This window comes from Ailuropoda melanoleuca, chromosome 15 (genome assembly GCF_002007445.2).
Source record: "Ailuropoda melanoleuca isolate Jingjing chromosome 15, ASM200744v2, whole genome shotgun sequence".
In the NCBI taxonomy this organism is placed as follows: Eukaryota; Metazoa; Chordata; class Mammalia; order Carnivora; family Ursidae; genus Ailuropoda; species Ailuropoda melanoleuca.
The window spans coordinates 77977882-77997249 of record NC_048232.1 but is presented as its reverse complement, the minus strand read 5'-3'; the positions used below and the strand labels follow the sequence as shown (position 1 = coordinate 77997249).

General features: G+C 49.0%; 1 protein-coding gene across 2 annotated transcripts in view; it reads left to right on the top strand.

Annotated features, from left to right (window-relative positions):
* Positions 1–6: 6 nt before the first annotated feature.
* The window catches only part of LARGE1 (LARGE xylosyl- and glucuronyltransferase 1), a 521400-nt gene continuing 502038 nt past the window's right edge, over positions 7–19368 (top strand). For both annotated transcript variants that reach the window (XM_034643724.1, XM_034643725.1), the window contains exon 1: positions 7–466. The gene's annotated coding sequence lies outside the window, so the exon portion shown is untranslated. The remainder of the gene's footprint in view (positions 467–19368) is intronic.

Below are 19368 nucleotides of genomic sequence, written 5' to 3'. Positions count from 1 at the left end.
CGAAGCTGGGGGCGCGGCCGCGCTCGCCTCCCGGGGCCGGGAGCGGGCAGGCCCTGCCCTGAAGGGGCGAAGCGGCAGGGAGCGCGGGAGGTGGAGCCGGCCCCGGCGGCCGCCGCGCGTCTCTCCCCAGCGCCCCCTTCCCGGACCCAGCCCGTGGCGGACGCAGGCCCCTGCCCATGCGGGGCGACCGCGGCTTGAGAGGGTCCTTGGGGCAGGGAGCAGCTCCAGACAGCGGCGCCGGAGGGAGAAGAAGAAGGGATAGTGCTCAGCTTGGGCGGCCCGGACCCTCCCCGTAGCGTTTGGAGCCGGGGGCCGCCCCGAAGTCTGCGTTTGGCACCGCCGCTTGAACTAGGGCAGCGCCTGCTGGGACCGCAACCCGGACCCCCTGCGCCTTGTAGGCGGCGCCGCCGCCGCGCCACCCAGCTCTTCCGCGGTCTGCCTGTGTTTGGCGGCAGTCACGGCCAAGGTAAGAGCCGGGGGGGGGGGTGCTTGAGAGCCTCCGCGGGGGCACCCTGGTGAGCGGCGCCGGACAAGTTCTCCGAACCTGTAGCTGGTACCCCCTGTGAGGGCACACCTTCAGCTCCTGGGTCAGGAGCCCTGGACAGTCTGGAGGTGGAAGTCCACAAGTCTCTGATGTCAACAGGACCCTTGTCAGGGACTGCCCTGCCCCACTCCTATGCACAGAGACTGCTAACCGGGGGCAAGAAAGGAGTTTCCCGTCAACACCGGGAGGTGGTGTGCCCGAGTCTCAACCCCACCCCCCGCAAGTACCCGCAGTCTGGAAGCTGTGGGCACCTGTGTTTTGGGGAACCTGCTGTGTTTTTCGCTGTCCCTCTTGGGTTGATCCTCACCTGCCTTTCCTGGTGTGATCCGGTGAAGAACTTTTCTTTGCTCCTTGTGGTAGAGTCCAGGCGATTTAGGGTGAGCAGCCAGAGCTTTCAAGTTCCTCTACAGGACAGAGTGGTTGGGTGGCAGCGCTGTCTGTAGAGAGGAAACCGAAGCAGCGTGGCCGTCCTGTTAGACAAAGCTGCTTATGATGAGAGATCAGTGTATAGCGATCCAGGCATTCCTGTGAATGTCTCTTGCTGAAGGGTGCAGTGGCTGACTCCAAAGTTCGTGCATCCTTACGTTATTTTGTTGATTGCTTTATTACCTTCTTTAACATTTTCCTTTTTAAGGAACCTCAGTCCTACAAGGCTGTCCTTGCCACTTTGAAATTTATTAAACCTTTGAGAGTTCCCTGGAACAATCTGATTTTAAATGGGTCACTTAGGAGGGAACAGATTGTCTCTCCTACATTGAATCCATCCCCCGGGTGACCCTGTTTAATGGGGATGGATTTTTCTCGTCCCTGAGCTGATGTACCTCGGTTGAGCAGGTTTCTGTTGAATTCCGAATCCGTGAATTTTGTCACTCAGTCCATTAAAATGATCTCCTGAGGGAGCAAAATAGCAGCTTACATTTTCCGTGAATGTCACAGGAAGTTTTGCAGGGTCTTATGTAAGTTCTCCAAGAGAGCATTTAGGCTCCTGCTTCCTTCTTGGGGGGATGAGGTGGGGCGGCAGGTGGGGCGGTCACCTCCCCTAAATGCAGGTTGGTCCCTCTTTGACACAGGTGGAAACCCAAAGTGTTTATTCACTCCGTGGATGCAGTCACTTCAGGCTCATTTTTCTCCTTATCTCTCTTTCCTCCCCAGGAGTCAGCTTTGGTAGACTTAAGACAAGGGAAGGTTCTAAATTAGGAAAGGAATAAGTGGTGTTTTCTTTTAGCATCTCTCACAAATGGGTGACATGAATGAATTACTCACGGGCATGAGTCCTCACTGGGGATTAAAAAAAAAACAAAACCAAAACACCACCAAAAAAACCCCACCTGGCTTTAAGGTTTCACACATCTTAGTGTACCTTTATATTTCAAGAGTGTTTTACTTCAGTGAAAATTGTTTGAGGAGAACACACATTTATCGAGGCTGGCCCTGTTAATTCCCTACCAGAAAGAAAACTAATTGGAACAGAGGCAGAAGTCATCAAGATTTAGACATTAGTGGGTTTTTAAGTGGTGGCAAGGACAAGAAATAAATCAGCCCAGTAGGACAGAGAGGTTTTCAAAGCAAATGTTGGATCATTCTGGAGTGGGCAGTTGTCCACTGACAAGTGTGGGTCCTTTTCCTTCACGTAGTGAAGCGTGCTGGCTAGTGGGTTAACTTTTTGCTGTGAGGTAGTGCAGATTACAGTGGCTTTTAAACCAGAACTATAAGGGCCTTGGAAATGAAATGTCAGGTTTTCCTGTCTACTTCTAGGTCCCGGAGAGCTTCCATCTCGTTGAGAGGATGTGAAGCTTTCCCTGGGGTTTTGGGTTCCTGAGCTGTGCTTTAATGTGGATGCAGAATGCAGGAGTGTTTCCATCCTCCAGCCACCTACAGTGGCAGGACACTAGGGGGACCAGTCTTCTATTCCACCACCAAGGAAGAAAATACAAGGACCCATGTTACAAAAGGCTGTGGTTTATCATTAGGGCTCTGAACTTGACTTTTCGGTACCTGATGTGTGCTTGCGTGAATGAGTGGATTCCAAATGCTTGAATGATGGGCCTGATCACATCTGAAGTGTTATTTGGACAAGTCAGGACTTATTAACTGCAGAGTTCTGAGCGTATGAGGGCTATACATTTCGGGGAGACGGAACTTCCTGCAAACTCCATCCTTTGGGGATTAGACCATGCTAACTTTGTGTTCCCTGAGGGTTTGTAATCAGAACTGCTTTTTTTTTGGTTTTGGACTGCACATCACCTGCAGTCTTCATAAAAATCACATAAAATCATCCATTCTAAATGGAGTCTAGAATCCACTCTGTCACACTTGAGATTTCTCACCGCCATCCCTTAAAAATATATACCTCGTATTATTACACATATAACCTTTGGCAGTCCGGTGTGCACTTTTGTCTCAGATGCTCTCTGCACTTTTAACAGTATTAAATCATTAGCGTCTAGGTTTCTTCCAGCAGAATTGGAAGATAATTTTATTTTGCTAAAGAACAAAGTCCCATCACCCAGGCTTACCTTACTCCCGTGGCTAGGTCTTGTCAAAGCTGACTCCAGAGGTGGGCAGGCAGAAAAGGTGAGAGGCAGAGTCCAAGAAGAGATTATCCGGTTCAGAATACTGGCACCAAAAAAGGCAAATGCCACCAAGATTTAGGACTCACTGTTTTCTAAAAGCCCCAGCTCAGCATGTGGAATTAGACACAGTGTTTGGAACCTGTGAACCTACATGAGTTATTACATTTTCCTGAACTCTGGGGGCCGGTAGACCACATTTGTGATCTTTTACCCATATGGGTAGTGTGTATTTAGGTAGTTTGAAGGGAGCTATTGTTGTGGTCTAAGGAAAATGGTCAGCATAAAGCTTTATTTCTGCTATTAAAGCTTTATAGATTGATTCTCATAGGCACAGTGTAGCCAAGGGGTAAGAGATTGGAGCAGGAAAACACTACTGAATTTGCCATTGAGCATCACCTAGTGAAGACTGGTCCTGGAAAAGATATATACTGTGGTCCTAAGGCATGAATGAAGTCTTGTGAATTTTAGGGACACCAGGTGGCAGAGGGGGAGTAAGAAGTTGAGGCAGAATACTGGTCTTCCTTAGGGTCTGTGAATAATAGGAAGGCATTTTTGAGCCAGAGTTCTCAGAGAGTAGGGAGCATTTGACATGGAGAGGTCCTCGGGCACTCCCTTCCTCCCTGACCACGTGGAACATCTATTATGTGGCAGATGCCATGCTCCTCGTGGAGGCTACAGAGGTTTCACACTTCGTTCAGGGAAGCAGAGGTCCAGGGAACGAGCCGTCATCACGAGCTAAGTGCTGTTGTATAGGTTTGTGGCAAGGACAAGTTCGAGTCGGCCAGAGGAGTAGAAAGGAAGGGAGTCCCAGGTCGAAAGAACAGCATGGAAACCTTAAAACATGTACTGTATATGGAGAACAGGCATTAGTTCATGTGGCTGGAAGGTGTTCTGGGAGAAGGGAAGCGTGGTGTCAGAAGGGAGATAATTTAAGAGGGCTCCATGCTGGGGACTAGCTTCATGCTCCGTGCATTCAAATGGTGACAAGAATGGTTTCTGGATATGATCCAAGAGTACTAGTTGATTATCCCACATTGTTAATAAAAACAGGGAAAGGAGTTTTCTTTTTTTTCCTCTATCCTTTTACATTTCGCACTTTGCCTGTTCTTTAAAAAAAAAAAAAACTGTGAGCAATGCAAATAAAGAAAGGGTCCCTTATCCACCGTAAGTCCGCCCTCTTGTGTACGTGCATTCCATCTGGGGCTTTCATTATGTGATTATGCAGCAGTGGGAGAAATGACAATGTTCCTTGACAAATGATATGGGGGAAAAGTCCTTCTCTCTGAGAACAAATTCCATTTTGTCAGATCGGCTTCTGGGTAGAGTTATGGCCGCGTTTAGCACTAGAATAAGGTTCTCGTATTTGAGTCAGTTCAGTTCTGGCCTGAACTTTCTTTGCTGTTGGAAAAGGAAGAGTTTAATGAGGATGAATGTGTGTGTGTGTGTGTGTGTGTGTGTGTGTGTGTCCGTGTGTGTGTATGTGTGTACGTGTTGTGAGATGGGGAAACTGTATACTGAAGAAGAAAAGCAACAGTGTAACTGCTGGAGGTTGTTAGGGAGAAAGGAAGACCACAGTTGCAGCAGTGAGCCCCAGGGCAAAATATATTTAATTTTTTTCAAAAGTAGGAGCCAGAGAATGGAGGGAAAAGAAGCCTCTGTGTGTGTCTTGCCTGTGTCATCTTTACCTGTGTTGAGTGGGTGGCAGGGTGATTTAAGTAAAATTAGGAGATCTGGGTCTGGTCTTGCATCATCTGTTGTTAACTTGCTGTGTGACATTAGAATACTGCTTGACCTCTCTGGGCTTCAGGCATTGTCTCTATGCATGAGTTCTGTACCTTGCAACTAGGAATTTAGGGCCCAGAGAGGGAATGGGTTTGTCTAAGTTAGTGGCAAAGCTCCGACTATTTAAGATTTCTGGCTCTGAAATGGGAAGAGGCCTGCCCAGTTCAAGGGTGTACCCTACCTTGAAATATAGAATGCCACGGGTGACAATGGTGAAGAAAAGAATCACGAAGTCTTTGCCATGTTGCTTCTAGATTCTCTGATCTCTATCTGTGATCTATTAGGCCATTCACACGGAAGCATCTAGACTTCCCTGCTAACTTCTTAAATAATAGGAAAACAAGTTGGTTTTGATGTTACCTGTTCTTTGAGAACTACTTGAGAATTTAGTACGTTGTGACAAAAAGCAATGCTGAAACTTTTGATTGTTTCCAGTTGACCCTTGGGGATTTTGCAAAGCCTAGACTTTACCATGGAAAAAGGAGCCCTTTCATTTGCCGCAGAAGGGTGAGGTGGTGAGGCAAGGGTGAGGTGGTGAGGCGAGGTGGTGGTGGGGGGGATGGGGATGGGGGGTGTGGAGTGCGGTTTACCTTGTAGGCAAGCTCTTGGGTGAGTATGAGGGAGAGATGTTTGGAAGAAAAATGGATGCAGAAAAGCAGTTGTGTAGATGCACAAGTTGGGAAAAATGAAAACTAATTTAATTTTATGCCTCCACATTTGTGTTCTAGAAAGAAGGGTCCTCACTGCTCAGGCATTGATCTCCTGGCTATAGAGGGCAGTGCTTATTGGAAAGAGGAGATTCAGAGTGAGTGCAATGTAAATATAAGGGTTTTTTTATTATTTCAGTATTGATGCTAAGTATATGAGTGCCCTATTTTAGCAGAATTTGGCTTATAAAATCTGATTTTAAAGGCAAACATTTTAAGATAAGTAATTGGGGTACAAAAGATTTTTATTTTACGAAATGGATTCATAAAAGGCTCTTTTTAATAGCTAGTTCCTTTATTGTATTTCAGGTTATTTGATTAAGACAATCATGATGGATGCTTTTGGGAGTCTTCTCTGTTACATGAAACCCAGGATTTTTTAATACAAACTTTTCCAATGTTTTAACAAGTAACTCCCCACGTTCACCTGCCAGGGACCCTAATATGGAACTGTATTTCTGAAAGAAGTCCGGTAATTATGTCAACTTTCATAACCACTAACCAGTTCCTAGTGTTCCCTCACTTACCCAGTTACTTGGGGGCAGATTTACTTGTTTAACTGCTGTTCTTCCTGGGGATAGCAGTCGTAACTACTCACCTCCTTGAGTTCCTTAACCGTCCCCACTGAAGTTCTACCTCTAAGAATGTATCAAGAACAGAAGTGGTTTAAAGAGTAAATTAGGTAATGGGGCGCCTGGGTGGCTCAGCCAGTTAAGCCTCTGCCTTTGGCTCAGATCCTGATCTCAGGGTCCTGGGATCGAGCCCCACCTCTCAGGCACCCTGCTCTGCCGGGAGTCTGCATCTCCTTCTTCCTCTGCCCCTTCCCACCCCTCCTTCTCTCTCTCTCTCAAATAAATATATAAAATCTTTAAAAAATTAAAAAAAATAAATTAGGTAAGCGTTTCTAGGATTCTGAGTTTTCATAATTGCGGTGACATGGAATTAATGGGCTTCTGCCTCGGTATACGGGAGAGGCGATAAGCGTAGGAGACGTTCAGAATCATGCTTGCCTGCTGGCTCTTCCTTCGCCGCCACCGAGATATCTAGGGCTTTTTGGGTTTTTGTTCCTTTATCTCTTAGGAAAGTTTCCAGAAAAGAATTTGTTCTAGGAATGAAATCAAATGTAAGGCGTTTGAGGCTCCAGAGGTAATTTGGGGCAACCTGGAGTTGTAGATAATCACATAATCACAGGCTGGGGCTGGAATGGAAAGTGCCATATCACCGGTAATTTTAGCCTCTCTCGTCACATTATGGCGCTGCGCTTTGGACGGGCAGCAAATGAAGATGGAGATGGAGCCCTGACTCCTGGGAGAGGTTTGCTCTTCACATAGGCCTTTTTTGAAGTACCAAGGCCAGTTGGGGAGAAAGGGCTTGCTGATCTTTCCACGGAAGAAGCCGTAGAATTTAGGAGGATTTACAGTGGAACATAGACATGTGGGGATTTCTTTCTTCCNCACATAGGCCTTTTTTGAAGTACCAAGGCCAGTTGGGGAGAAAGGGCTTGCTGATCTTTCCACGGAAGAAGCAGCAGAATTTAGGAGGATTTACAGTGGAACATAGACATGTGGGAATTTCTTTCTTCCTGTTTTTTTTTGGTTTTTTTNAAGATTTTATTTTATTTATTTGACAGAGATAGAGACAGCCAGTGAGAGAGGGAACACAAGCAGGGGGAGTGGGAGAGGAAGAAGCAGGCTCATAGCAGAGGAGCCTGATGTGGGGCTCGATCCCATAACGCTGGGATCACGCCCTGAGCCGACGCTTAACCGCTGTGCCACCCAGGTGCCCCCTGTTTTTTTTTTTTGNTGTTTTTTTTTGGTTTTTTTTTGTTGTTGTTTCTTCTTTTTTTCATGTCAATCCAAGCAGGGAATCATGGGCTTTCCAGTGTGATCGCGTGGTTAGGGATCACCTTGGGTACATCGGTCACCTGTTTATTATTGAGTAAGGTTCACGTTTCTGTGGCTCCTGGGAAGCACCCCCCTCTCCCCTGTCGTTTCCAGAATAGTTGTGTAGATCCCTAACATGCCAGCCTCCTTGACTGATGTCAGCGCTCATCTGGGAATGGCATTTCCTGGTTTTTAACGGAGCCACGGGAGGTGCAGGCAGAGTGAACAGCAGGGCACGGTGCCCCGTGCTTAGTAGGTCTGCGCAAAATAAGGCATGTGTCCCTGCGCTGCTGGGGGGAGGGGGGCGTGGGGGAGGTGCCGGGAGAGGGAGGGCGCGGGAACACCAGAGGACGAGCAGCCAGACTCGAGGCCTCTCCAGGAAGATGTTATTTTAAAAAATGTGAAGGACGTTTCAGGTCAGCAAACTGAATTCTCTTCGGGGTCATTGCTGTGATTCAAACGCTGGTGGCTTTGTCACGAGGCAAGGGGAGTACAGTCCCGGCATGCGTGGCGAGTTTCCTTTGCTCTCACTTTGTGGGGATTTTGACTTTTCTGGCACCAGACGGATGGGCGGGCCCTAGAGCCTGAGACGGACATACCAGGGGGCCTGGAAAAGGCCTGGAAAAGTGTGGATTGTTGCGGATGGTCTTTCCGGTGCTGGGGAGGGTGATCGTGGAGTGACCCGGCTGGAGCTGGGGGGGCGTGGCTCCCTCTCAGGAGGAGGGGGGGCTTGGGAAAGCTAGGGAAGGCCAGAGCCCTGTGTCTCCTTGGGGAGACCTCGCCCCTGCCATCTTGGTATCGGCTCTCCTTTCTCTGTTTTCATGAATCATCCCCACGGGATTTTCCGTGTCAGAAGTGCTTGGCCTCAGGGGCAGAGCTGCCGTGTGGAGACACCACCAGGGCTGGAGGAAACCTTCGCCCCCCGCCCCCCAACGCCTTCCTGCCACAGCTGTGGCTGTTAAGGCCAGGGAGCTAAAGAGAATGATCTGGAGAGGAGGCAGGCCCAGAACCTGGGCTTCCCGACCTCCCCCACGCAGCCTGTGGCTCTGCGTTCTCTCACCTGTGACTTCTAGGTGTCTGTCCTCAGCCCCTTCCCTTCCCTTGGTTGCTCTACGTCAGCCTGTTCTGCACCCAGAAGCGTGTCCCCCCAGTACCTCCTTCGTGCCAGGCCCTCCTCCATTGGATCATTTCGTGTCGTTTCAGCCTTACAGCATGCTAGGTTGTGGACACTTACTCTCCCACTTGCCGGGTGTGGAAGCTGAGGCTTGCCCGCGTCGCACAGCCATGAAGCATGGGGCCAGGGCTCAGCTCAGCCTCCCCGCTTGTCTCCACTCGCCGTCTGCCCTAAGACTCTGCAACTCTTCTCTAGTCCTGGCCTGTTGGCTGTTGCCTAAAAATGCCGCTTGTTTTCCACATGGGCCTGTTAGTGCTTCTCCATTTGTTGGATCAGACTCGGCCATCGTCTGTCCTTTCTCTGTGCGGTCAACATCTCTCCTGCCTACAGGCCCCGGGCATCCGTATATCCTAGATGGCATTTCCTTCACTCATTCAACAGCCACTCAGCCAGCCCTCCTTGGCCAGCATTCACTGAACTCTGGCGATGTGCAGGTCTCCGCTTGGCATTGGGAACCAGAGGTGAGATCACCTGCCATCACCAGTAACCTTGTCTCGGTGAGGGAGATAGAAGCTAATAAAGGCACGAGTGAAGGGCAGTGAGTGGGCACAGTGTGTTGGGTAGCATTACGCTTGAGGGAGTCAAAGAACAGAATATTCGATCTCGGTCTTAGTGAGTAGGAAATGGAAGAACAGCGTGGGAGGAGGCATCGCCCCCAAACCCCGAAGACTGTGCTTGTCCTCTTCTGCTTGACATTGTCAGTGTCCAGATACTTTTTTTTTCTTTGAGGATTTTATTTATTTATTTGAGACAAAGAGAGCACAAGCAGGGGGAGCAGCAGGCAGAGGGAGAGGGAGAAGCAGGCTCCCCGCTGAGCAGGGAGCCTGATGTGGGGCTTGATCCCAGGACCCCGGGATCATGACCTGAGCCTAAGGCAGATGCTTCACCGACTGAGCCACCCAGGCACCCCAATCAGATACTTTTCTTATTCCCTCACTTGTGGTTCAGCTCCTTAAGCAGTGTGGCTAGGTTTGCCCCTCCGTGTACCTATGGGTATGTCTTGCTACACTCCTAGCACTTAGAAATCCTAAAGTAATCATTTATTAAATTAAATGGAAAACCTGCTGTCCCTGCCCTCAAGAATCATCATTGGAGAGATTTAAAGACTCTGTGATAAGTTAAGCAGCAATAGAAGATTCAGACAAACGGTTCGGAGCAGGAGTAGAAGCCATACTGCAGTGCAGTGAATGGTTGTGGATTATTGAAGCTGGATGGGAAGTCAGGTGGGAGTTTACTTTAGCTGCTTAAACTCGGTGGAGGTAGGATTTGAGTTGGGTCTTTGGATGTAGGATGGTTAAAATCTGAACAGAAGAATTACAGGGAGGTCAAGGGGCCAGGTTAGGTTGACAAATACGTTATTTCTGGGTTACAGGATAGGCCAGCTTCGGTTTCTGTTAGCAAGGAGTTGGAGATGAACTTGGCAAGCTAGGTTGGGGGCTGTGGGCTCTCGGAAGGCAGGGCGACTTCTGATCAGGAGGATGATGTATTAAAAGCTCTGTTTTAGGGGCACCTGGGAGGCTCAGTTGGTTAAGCGTCTGCCTTTGGCTGAGGTCATGATCCCGGGGTCCTGGGATCGAGTCCTGCATTGGGTCCCCTGCTCAGCAGGAAGTCTTCTTCTCTCTATCCCTCTGCCTTTCCTCCTGCTCTTTTAGGAAGATGAGCCTAAGAACAGTATTGGAGGCAGACTGGAGTGGGGAGAGATGGAAGCTGGGAGGCCATTGAACAGGCTTTTCCTTAGTTCCTGCACAAAGGTGTGAAGACCACTGGCTAGAACGGGCATGGTGGGGATGGAAGCCGAAAGGAGCTTCTGAACTTTTCTCGGGTCCCCATCATTGGTACAGAAGTCTGAGATGATCTTCGTTGCCCACTGGAAAGCAGCCTCATTGGAGTAAAGTTTACTCTTGAAAGTAGCAGCAATTCTTGAAATAGCACTTTTTCCCTTGGCATGGCTGGGCATGGGGATGGGGCTTGGGTGAAAATGCACTCTCCAGAGTCTTTTATTGGGGGTTTGTTCCAATGAACCCAGGGTTATAGAACAACCTTTTTCCTAGCCTTGGATGACACCCAATGAGGGATGGATAGAGACAATTCTTTTCCTCATGGGTGGTTCCTAAAGCAGGTTCAGTGGGCAGAGAGCAAAATGGCTGGAGCTCTGACATCGGGCCTTCTGATCTACCTTAGAAGTAAAGCTGTGCTGTGCTTCCTGGGACCGGTGATGTTTGTCTGCCTGAGGACGGCCTTTCCGGGAAACGGCAGTACCCACCTTTCCGAATTGCCGAGGAAGCCATTCTGGATAACAGAGTTTTTCAAGCAGGCTAGCCTGATCCGTTATCGATAAGAGAGCCTTTATTTTTAATCTTTAAAGAACAACGGCTTTTCTAGAATGTTCTGTGTATTGGGGCACCTGGGTGGCTCAGTTGTTAAGTGTCTGCCTTCGGCTCAGGGCGTGATCCTGGTGTTCTGGGATCGAGCCCTGCATCAGGCTCCTCGCTGGGAGCCTGCTTCTTCCTCTCCCACTCCCCCTGCTTGTGTTCCCTCTCTCGCTGGCTGTCTCTCTCTCTCTCTCTGTCAAATAAACAAACAAACAAACAACCAACCAAACAAATAAATAAATAAATAAATAAATAAATAAAAAAGAATGTTCTGTGTATTTACGCTCATGGGCTCACACTTGGCCCCTGGAAAACTTCCAACTTTCTTATCAGGACACATAAAGCTTGTTATGAATGTTTTGTTTTGTTTTGTTTTCTTCTTACTAGTTATTTTCCCCCCACACCTGCCAAGCTGTGCACATACCTCTCCTTTTGTGTGATAAGCTCTTTCCGTCTATCTGCCTAGGACCACCCCTGTTTTTCCTGCACAGCCCAGTTCAGGCAGCCCTTCCTGCAGGGTTTTCCCAATATGGGGCTCTAAACTGCACCTGTGCCCTGTGCCGGTCTCTGCTTCTGCACTTGGCATATGCCATATTCCCAGGGCTCCAGGCTGGCTACCTTGCCAGAGCGCGTGAGCCCTTCAGTAGAAGGGTGCGACTGCGGACAGGGAAATCTTCTGTGTTTCGCTGCATGCCTGGACCAGGCTGTCTGCTCTCTGCATGGTGGCTCTGGTTGCTAGTTTGGATTTCATCTGCTGTCCGGGCATAATACAAACCCTTTCTTGCTGAACCTGGAGGATTCCAGTGCGCTGCGGGGGTGCATGGGGTGCCTGTGTGTGGATTACCTTTCAAGGTATTCCTGAGTCGGAAGAGCTCATGCCCCCTTCCCGGGACCAGCACGGCGAACATGCTGGAGGAGGTGGGGAAGGGGCCCTTGCCACCTCTCCAGACCGAGACATGACTTTCCCCAGACCCTCGAAGCTGAATGTTGAAGTTTGGCGGGGCAGAACGTGAAGCACCTTTGCCTCCCCGCTGCTTCCCTTGTCTTATTCTTGTTGGATGTCTCTGTGTCACCCTCACCTCACCCTCTTCTCTCTGCTGCCTTAATTTTGCATGTCTCTGCTCTCCCCCTTTTCTCTGACCTTCAGCCTCCTCCTTCCTCTCCCCTTAGGCATTGTAAACCCTGATGGAGAAGGTTGGCTCTTTCCTGCAAGTGTTTGATTCTTCCTGGCTGTGCTGTTGGTCACTAGGTGCTGATAGAGTCTTTGACCATGGTTTCTGTTTAACTGGGCTTCACACCCATCAGATGTCCTTTGGAGAACCAGTTGCAGAGAGAGATGTGGTTGACGGAGAGATTATCGGTGATGGGGAGTCGCTGGGGAGCATGGCTAAGTTTGTAGGAAGGAAGCTCAGCCCCAGTGCCTGAAGACCCTTCTTCAGATAACCAGTGTGTTTCTGGTGGGTGCTTAGGATTGCCTCTAGTATTTGTGAGGTCCGTTTGGGTTTTTATTACACTGCCCTTGTAAGCCAGACATTGGTGCTGCATGAATGGGTTTGCTTAGCGAATCACGGAAGAGTGATAGATGAACCCCAGGCTTATCAGGGGGTGTGTGTGATCCAAGCACCGGCAACACTTTATAAACTTGCACTTGGCACAGTGTTGGTTTCATGGTTCACAAAGCCCTGCTGCTTTTCCAGTGGTAGTCTGACTTAATACACACCAAGGGATGCTTTCTCTGGCTCTAACTTATTGACATTTCCCTTTTTCTTCTGCTTGGATTTATCCATAACTCCTATTGAAACAGCATTTTTGAGCTCATTAAATCTGTTAATGTGTGTGTAGTGCTTAGGACAGAGCCACACACAGAAAGCACTCAGTAAGTATTAGCTGTTGTAATTGTGTTATTATTTAGAGCTTCCCCACTCGTTCTCGCCTCTCCCTCACTATGTGCTCTTCGCCCCTGACTTACGGTGCTTGTGCCTGGTAAAGTAAGGAGACAGATGGCTCTTGCGGGGCAGAGGAGGGGGCCACAGGCTTTGTCTTTCCAGCCCTGTCCAGAGATCTCAGAAAGCTTGCAGAGACCCTGAACGTAACGGCAAACCCTAACCCACTCATCACCTGAGGCCATTTTTCCGGGAACTTTCTGTCCACCTTGCTCCTTTCTCTCGTGGGGAATTTGCGCTCTGCCTGGGAAAGGAGATGAGAGCCAGTCAATGGGATAGGAGAGGATTTTTCCTTAGCAAGTTGTGCTTCAGCATATTTAAGATAACAGTAACAGTAATAATGGGGATGCCAACTGTAGCAACCATTCCTTGAGTGTGTCTTGTGTGCTGAGTAGATATGCTTTCCATGCCTGATGCCTTTTGATCCTTCCTGCAACCCTCTGAGCTGTGCAGTTCATTTTACCCATGGGGAAACTGAGGTGCAGAGATGGGGTTTTTGCCCAAGTGTAAAGCCAGAGACGGGACCCCAGTTCTGTCTGTAGAACATTTCCTCTGAACCTCTGTCCCGCAGTCTGCTAGCCCAGGTATCTTGACACTGGGACCTACAGACCCCTGGGGATACTGAATGAAGCCTCACCATGGGGGGTGCAGGTGTGGATGGTTTTAAGGGTATCAGTTTTCAGATTTTCAGCCTCACCTATGGATCCTCCCCTGCAATTGATTGGACTGAGGCCATCCCTCCTAGGTCCATGGCTTATCCTTCCATTTTCCCAGTCATCCCTCCCCTCTGCACCCCCGCCGCCCTGTTTATAAAGGCACATCTCTTACTCAACACTGATCTCCCTCTGGTACCCTGCTCTTGAGTAGCAAACCCTTCAGAGGGCCCCAGCGAGAGGAACTGTTTGAAATGGGCGGGTGGGAACCTTCTGCTAATGCAGGCACGGCCACAAGGCACCCCTCTGCACACTCTCTCCCCTGTTTACACTTGGGGTTAGAAACAGGACTTCTCGGCCCCTTTCTCGTGCTAAGGAATGTTAAAATTTTTCAGAGCTCAGAAAACAGAACTTGCTCTTGAATTTTTAAAATGAATGATGGGTCTCAGATAGTTAGGTTCTGTTTAAAAATGAGATGCGAAAGTTTTATTTTAAAGTGTTACTGTTTATAATATGTTGGGAATTCTGTCCTTAGAAATGAGTTTATGATGAAAACTTCGGATGTCAGCCTAAAAGTAGGCAAGGTGGTGCAAGTTTTTCAAATTTCAGAATTCCTAACAAGCTGGCCATTGTACTGTTCTTCCCCCTGAGATCCTGAAGTGCGGAGTAGACGGTCTGTCTCTCAGTTGGTTTCTGCCACGGACCTTTATGCACCTAAATATTTTTTTTTTCCCCCTTAGAATTTCAGGGACATCAGTGTCTCCTAGAGCTCATACATTGCACTCCTGATTACGCACCCTTGAAATTACGTGGATTTTAGTCCAATGTAAACCTACTTCAAATTTTGATAAAACTTCTGTATATGAAGTGAGACATGTGATCATGTACACTGAGTGCTTCCGTGGCTCGGTGAGGACTGTTTGAGACGTAAATGGTAGAAACCTCGTTCACACTGATGTTAAGGGGGGGGGGGAGGACTTGATCTGCTCAAGTAACTGAAAAATAGAGGGAAGCGTCAGACGGTGCTAGACCCACTCCTCAAGAAGTCGTTGCTCTGTCTCTTGGCTCTGCTGTCTTGTGTGTTGGCTTCATTCCCAAGCAGTGTCACCGTGGGACGGCAGGACGGTCCTCAGCCATACGTCCCACCCACCGCCTCATTGCAGCTGAGGGAGAGCATCTTTTCCCCAGTAGCCGTGGTGGAAGTCTCGGTCAGGATCGGCTTGGAAGGGTTGAGACCACAGCCTCGGGGCGGGTTGGGGGAGATGCAGTCAGTCCTATTTGAAGTGCTCAGAGAGTGGGCAGGCAGTGGTTCCCAAGAGAAGCTGGGCAAGCAGAAACCCCCGAACACTCAGTGGGAAGATTAGCCCAAAGATCTTGAAGTGCTGTCAAGCCGACCACAAGTGTCTTCTCTAAAACCTTTTTATTCTCCTGGGTATGCTTCCCTTATACTCCCTACCGGCCGACACTTGCACTGTTATGGTACCCATCTGCCCAGTGACACAGTGACATTAGTGGTACCTTCTGTTCCCTGCTTGGTAATTTCAAGGCTTTTAAGGAAATGGCCAAAAAAAAAAAAATCCCTGATGTAGTGTTTTGTGATTTTTTTTTTAAAGACCATTAGTTCTGTGATTAAAGAAAAGCAATTTAAAAATGTGGAATTTCATGTGCGTCACTTTGCTTGGGCTGCCGAAACAGAGGACCACCAACGGGGGCTGGGGTGGGCGGGCTTATGGAACACATTTATTGCCCCGCAGGTCTAGAGACTAAAAGTCCAAGATCAGGGTCTCAGCTGAGTTGTTTCTTTGGAGGCTTCTCTCCTTGGCTTGTTGATGGCCATTGTTTTCTGTGTCTTCACATGGTCCTTCTATGTCTGTCTTGTCCNCATGAGAGACTATGGACTCTGGGAAACAAACTGAGGGCTTCAGAGGGGAGGGGGGGTGGGGGAATAGGATAGGCTGGGTATTAAGGAGGGCACGTATTGCATGGTGCACCGGGTGTTATATGCAAGTAATGAATCATGGAATTTTACATCAAAAACTAGGGATGTATTGTATGGTGACTAACATAATAAAAATTATTATTAAAAAAATAATAAAGGCCCTGTTCCCAATTAGAGCCATGCTTTGGGGTGTCGGAGGTTAAGACTCCCACCTGTGAATGTGGTCGGTTGGTGGGGTGGGGAGAATGACACAATTCAGCCCATAGCACCATCAGTTTCAGCTTTGTGAACAGTTGTTTTGAAAAATTCTGTTAACGTGTACACCTTGTTTAAAACACAGATTAGGAACAGGTGCAGCGACGCAAATGCAGACCAACCATTACAGGGTGGTGAGTCTGACTCAGTTTGTTATTTGGGTGTCCTTTTCCCTTTAATAGGAGTCGAGGGAAGGCTGTGTGCAGATGAGAAGTGGTTGTGGATTTGCCAGCAACGCTTGGCGTTGGCTTCTGGGATCTCGACCTTTCGCCTCCTTAGCCTCATACGCCTGGGGTGCTCTGGTTCCCATGACAACTTCCCAGAGATTCCCTGAGGGTGGACTTTGGCTGTGAAACAAGTTTTAGGACTTCTTAGAGAGTGGGGTAGGAGGCTGCCCCGGGCAGATTCTCCCATTCGCCCAACAGCTGGTGGCCGGAGCCCTTCCCCTTGGAGTGGGTGGATTATGTGACTTGGAGCTTTGCTGGTGTGCGGCCTGGTGTGTGTAAGAGAGAATCTCCTCGTTCTGTATTTTTTGTGTCTTAGCGAACGAAGTCTGCAAGGGAGGGGCCTTTATGAGTGAACTTGACCCAAGGCCCTAAAGGGTCGCTGTTGTGTCAGGAATTACTTTCCATTTACATGCAGGGCTCATCCTTAAACTCCCTAGATGACAAGCCTGCCCCTGATTCTCCTTGCTGAGCGATTGTCACTGTGCTCACTCCTTCATTAATTATTGTTTTAACGTGGCTCGGGTGTCCGTTGTCTGGTCTGCCGATGTTTGTAGTGGAACGTCGTAGCTAAAAGATGGGAGGAGTAGGCAGCTGCTTATCAAATTGTTTCCTCATCACAAAACCCCCAAAAGGCCATGCCTGAATGTTGCTTACCTACAATCCAGAAACTTCCCTACGTAATGCTTCGGAAAGCCCTCTGCTGCTGGACGTGGTGGTTGAGGCCCATGTATGTTCGCTGGGAGGAGGATGAAGGTTTGAAAACTCCATCCACATTGTAGCGCCCCTTCATATGCCACTGGGGATTGCCGTCCCAGGTTTAGAGATTGCCTTTACTGAAAGCCAGTCACAGCCGCCGAGAGACTAGGACCCAGGAGGTGGAAGTTTGGACAGAGCACGGGTTCTTGTTACTTGCTGCTCTCGCCAGCTCAGCCCTGGGTATGGGGCTTACCGCCTCTGCATGGGCTTCCTGTGGCTGCCGTGACCAAGGACCAGCAACTGGGTGACCCAAAACCACGGGAGTGTATCATTGCATGGTTCTGGAGGCTTGAAGTCCAGAGTCAAGCCACCTGAGGGTGTCTGCAGAGCCGTGCTCTCTCTGATGACTCTAGGGGAGAGTTGTTCCTTGCCTCTTCCAGCTGCTGGGGTTTGCTGGATCCTTGGCGGTCCTTGGCTGTCACCACTCTGGTCACGTGACTGCCTTCTCCCCATGTGTCGACACATCGTCTGCCCTCTGTGCACAGCTCGGTGTCCTAATTTCCCCTGTTTTGTGAGGACACCAGTCATATTCAATTAGGGCTCACCCTAATGACCTCATTTGAACTAGAATCTTCTCTAAAGACCCTGTTTCCAGATAGAGTCACATCCTGAGGTCCTGGAGCTTAGGACTTCAATGTCTCTTTTTGGGAGGACACAACTCAGCCCATAGCTCCCTGAACTTTATTTTTCCTCCTCCCAAGGTCCATGATATGTTCCCACCTTCTATGAAAGGATCAGACACAATCACTCAGAGTCAGAGAGCGCTCTAGAAACTATATCCCCGGAGTGATGATGGCAGAATGCCCTATTGGATGTTAGATGTGTTTTATTCACAGGTGCTGGTACCCGGTGAGCGTTCGGATCTGGCACATGACATGTTCGGTGTGATTTTTCAATTAAAAGCCCTCTGGGGAGTGTGAATGTTTGACCCGAGCTGTGTGTTCTCCAGAAACGTGGAGCAAGTTGGCCTCGGACTTGCAAGGGGGAGGGCCGCCCCGAGGTGGAGCTGTGCCCCCTGTCGCACCCTAGACTGCTGTTGCCTGCCTCGTCCTGACCTGCCAGCCACTCACTGGTACCCTGCAGTACAATTTGGATGTACATCCCGAGACATTCGTCCCAACTCTTGCCTCTTTCGTGGTGTGCACGGGCATATGTGGTAGCCCTGTTGGTTTGTTTTCATGAGTTGTATTTTGATGTTCAAAAGAGGTTCACTGGAGCAAAGGCTAAGAATGTTTTCAGAGCGTGTTTCTTTTTTGCTTTGTCTTAGTAACTTGCAGTGGTAAGAAAAAAAAAAGCTGCAAAACACACAAACCAAAAACAACACTCAAAACCCTCATGCCTGGACGTTGAAAGGTTTTGGAGTCTTTAACTCCCTTTTACGTGTAGCTGAGTATAGGTTGCTGTCTGAATACGTGTATATCCAGATGTTTCCTTGGAGGTGCTCAAGCTGGGCTGAGATCTCACTTCTCTGTTAAGTAGGTCTTGACATTGTTCCCATCACCTGGATCAGTGTTTCCGGGGGCTGCAGGTCATTGATGTGGCTTTGCCGCGTCCCCTTCCTTCCCTCCCTTATTCAGGGAGCACGCATCATCTCCTGTGTGCCAGGCGCTGTGCTGGGCACTGGGGTGAGGTGGAATGAGATGTGAGGCCCTGCTTGCATGGAGCTCTCCTTCCTTATGGCCTGTGGTTCATGGTGGTTCATGGCACCTGGGACTCGTGGTCTCCCTGCTCTCTGTCCCGTTCGCATGCAAAGCAACTTCCTTTGACACTTGCCACCTGCATTCGAGGCTAAAAGCTCCCGTATATCTAACTCCACTTGGTATTTATTGGGTTGTTACACCAAATTTTGCAAAGCCAGAGACATCGCTTGGTTAGAAAGAATCGTCTCTCTCACTCCCAAGAGGCTGCTCAGCGGGCTTTGATGACCCGTAAAACCCAGCTCCGTTTCTAACACGAGAGAGCTTATGACTTTTTTTGCCTTTTCTGAATTTGAGTCTTTTATAGAGCATTTTGGGAGTTGGGCCCCATCAGGTAGGTTTTATGTCCTGCTTCTTGGATGGGCAACAAAGTCCTGGGATAAGTTTTGTTACATGGCTGTCTCACTTGGTGCCACCTCGGAAGCATTACATTGCAAGAAGTGTTCTCATGGTAACATTTAGATGTGGTCATTGAAAACGGCAATGCCAGAAAGGACTGTTGGCATCCCCATGCTGCGTGCAGGTGTTGGCAGCCATCTTGCAGAAGAGTGGAGAGCATTTGTTGCCTCATTCCCTTCTGATGGGGAAGAGCGTAAATGGGTCCTGCTGTGGGGAGCTGGCCCAGCCAGTGTGCTCCTTCTGGACCTCCCATCCACTTCCTGCTGAATAAGATTGGGAGAGCACTTGTTTACAGTATCTACCATGAGCTGTCCCAGAAAATAACTTCTCAGGGAGTAAGGGGCCCGGAGGAAGGCTTCTACGTGGGTGGGAGAGGAAATGGGTGGGAGGTGTCTTGGGTAGTTGCACAGTGGGCTGGTTTGATCTTAGGATGACTCTTGTGACCATCTTATTGATAGAGAGGA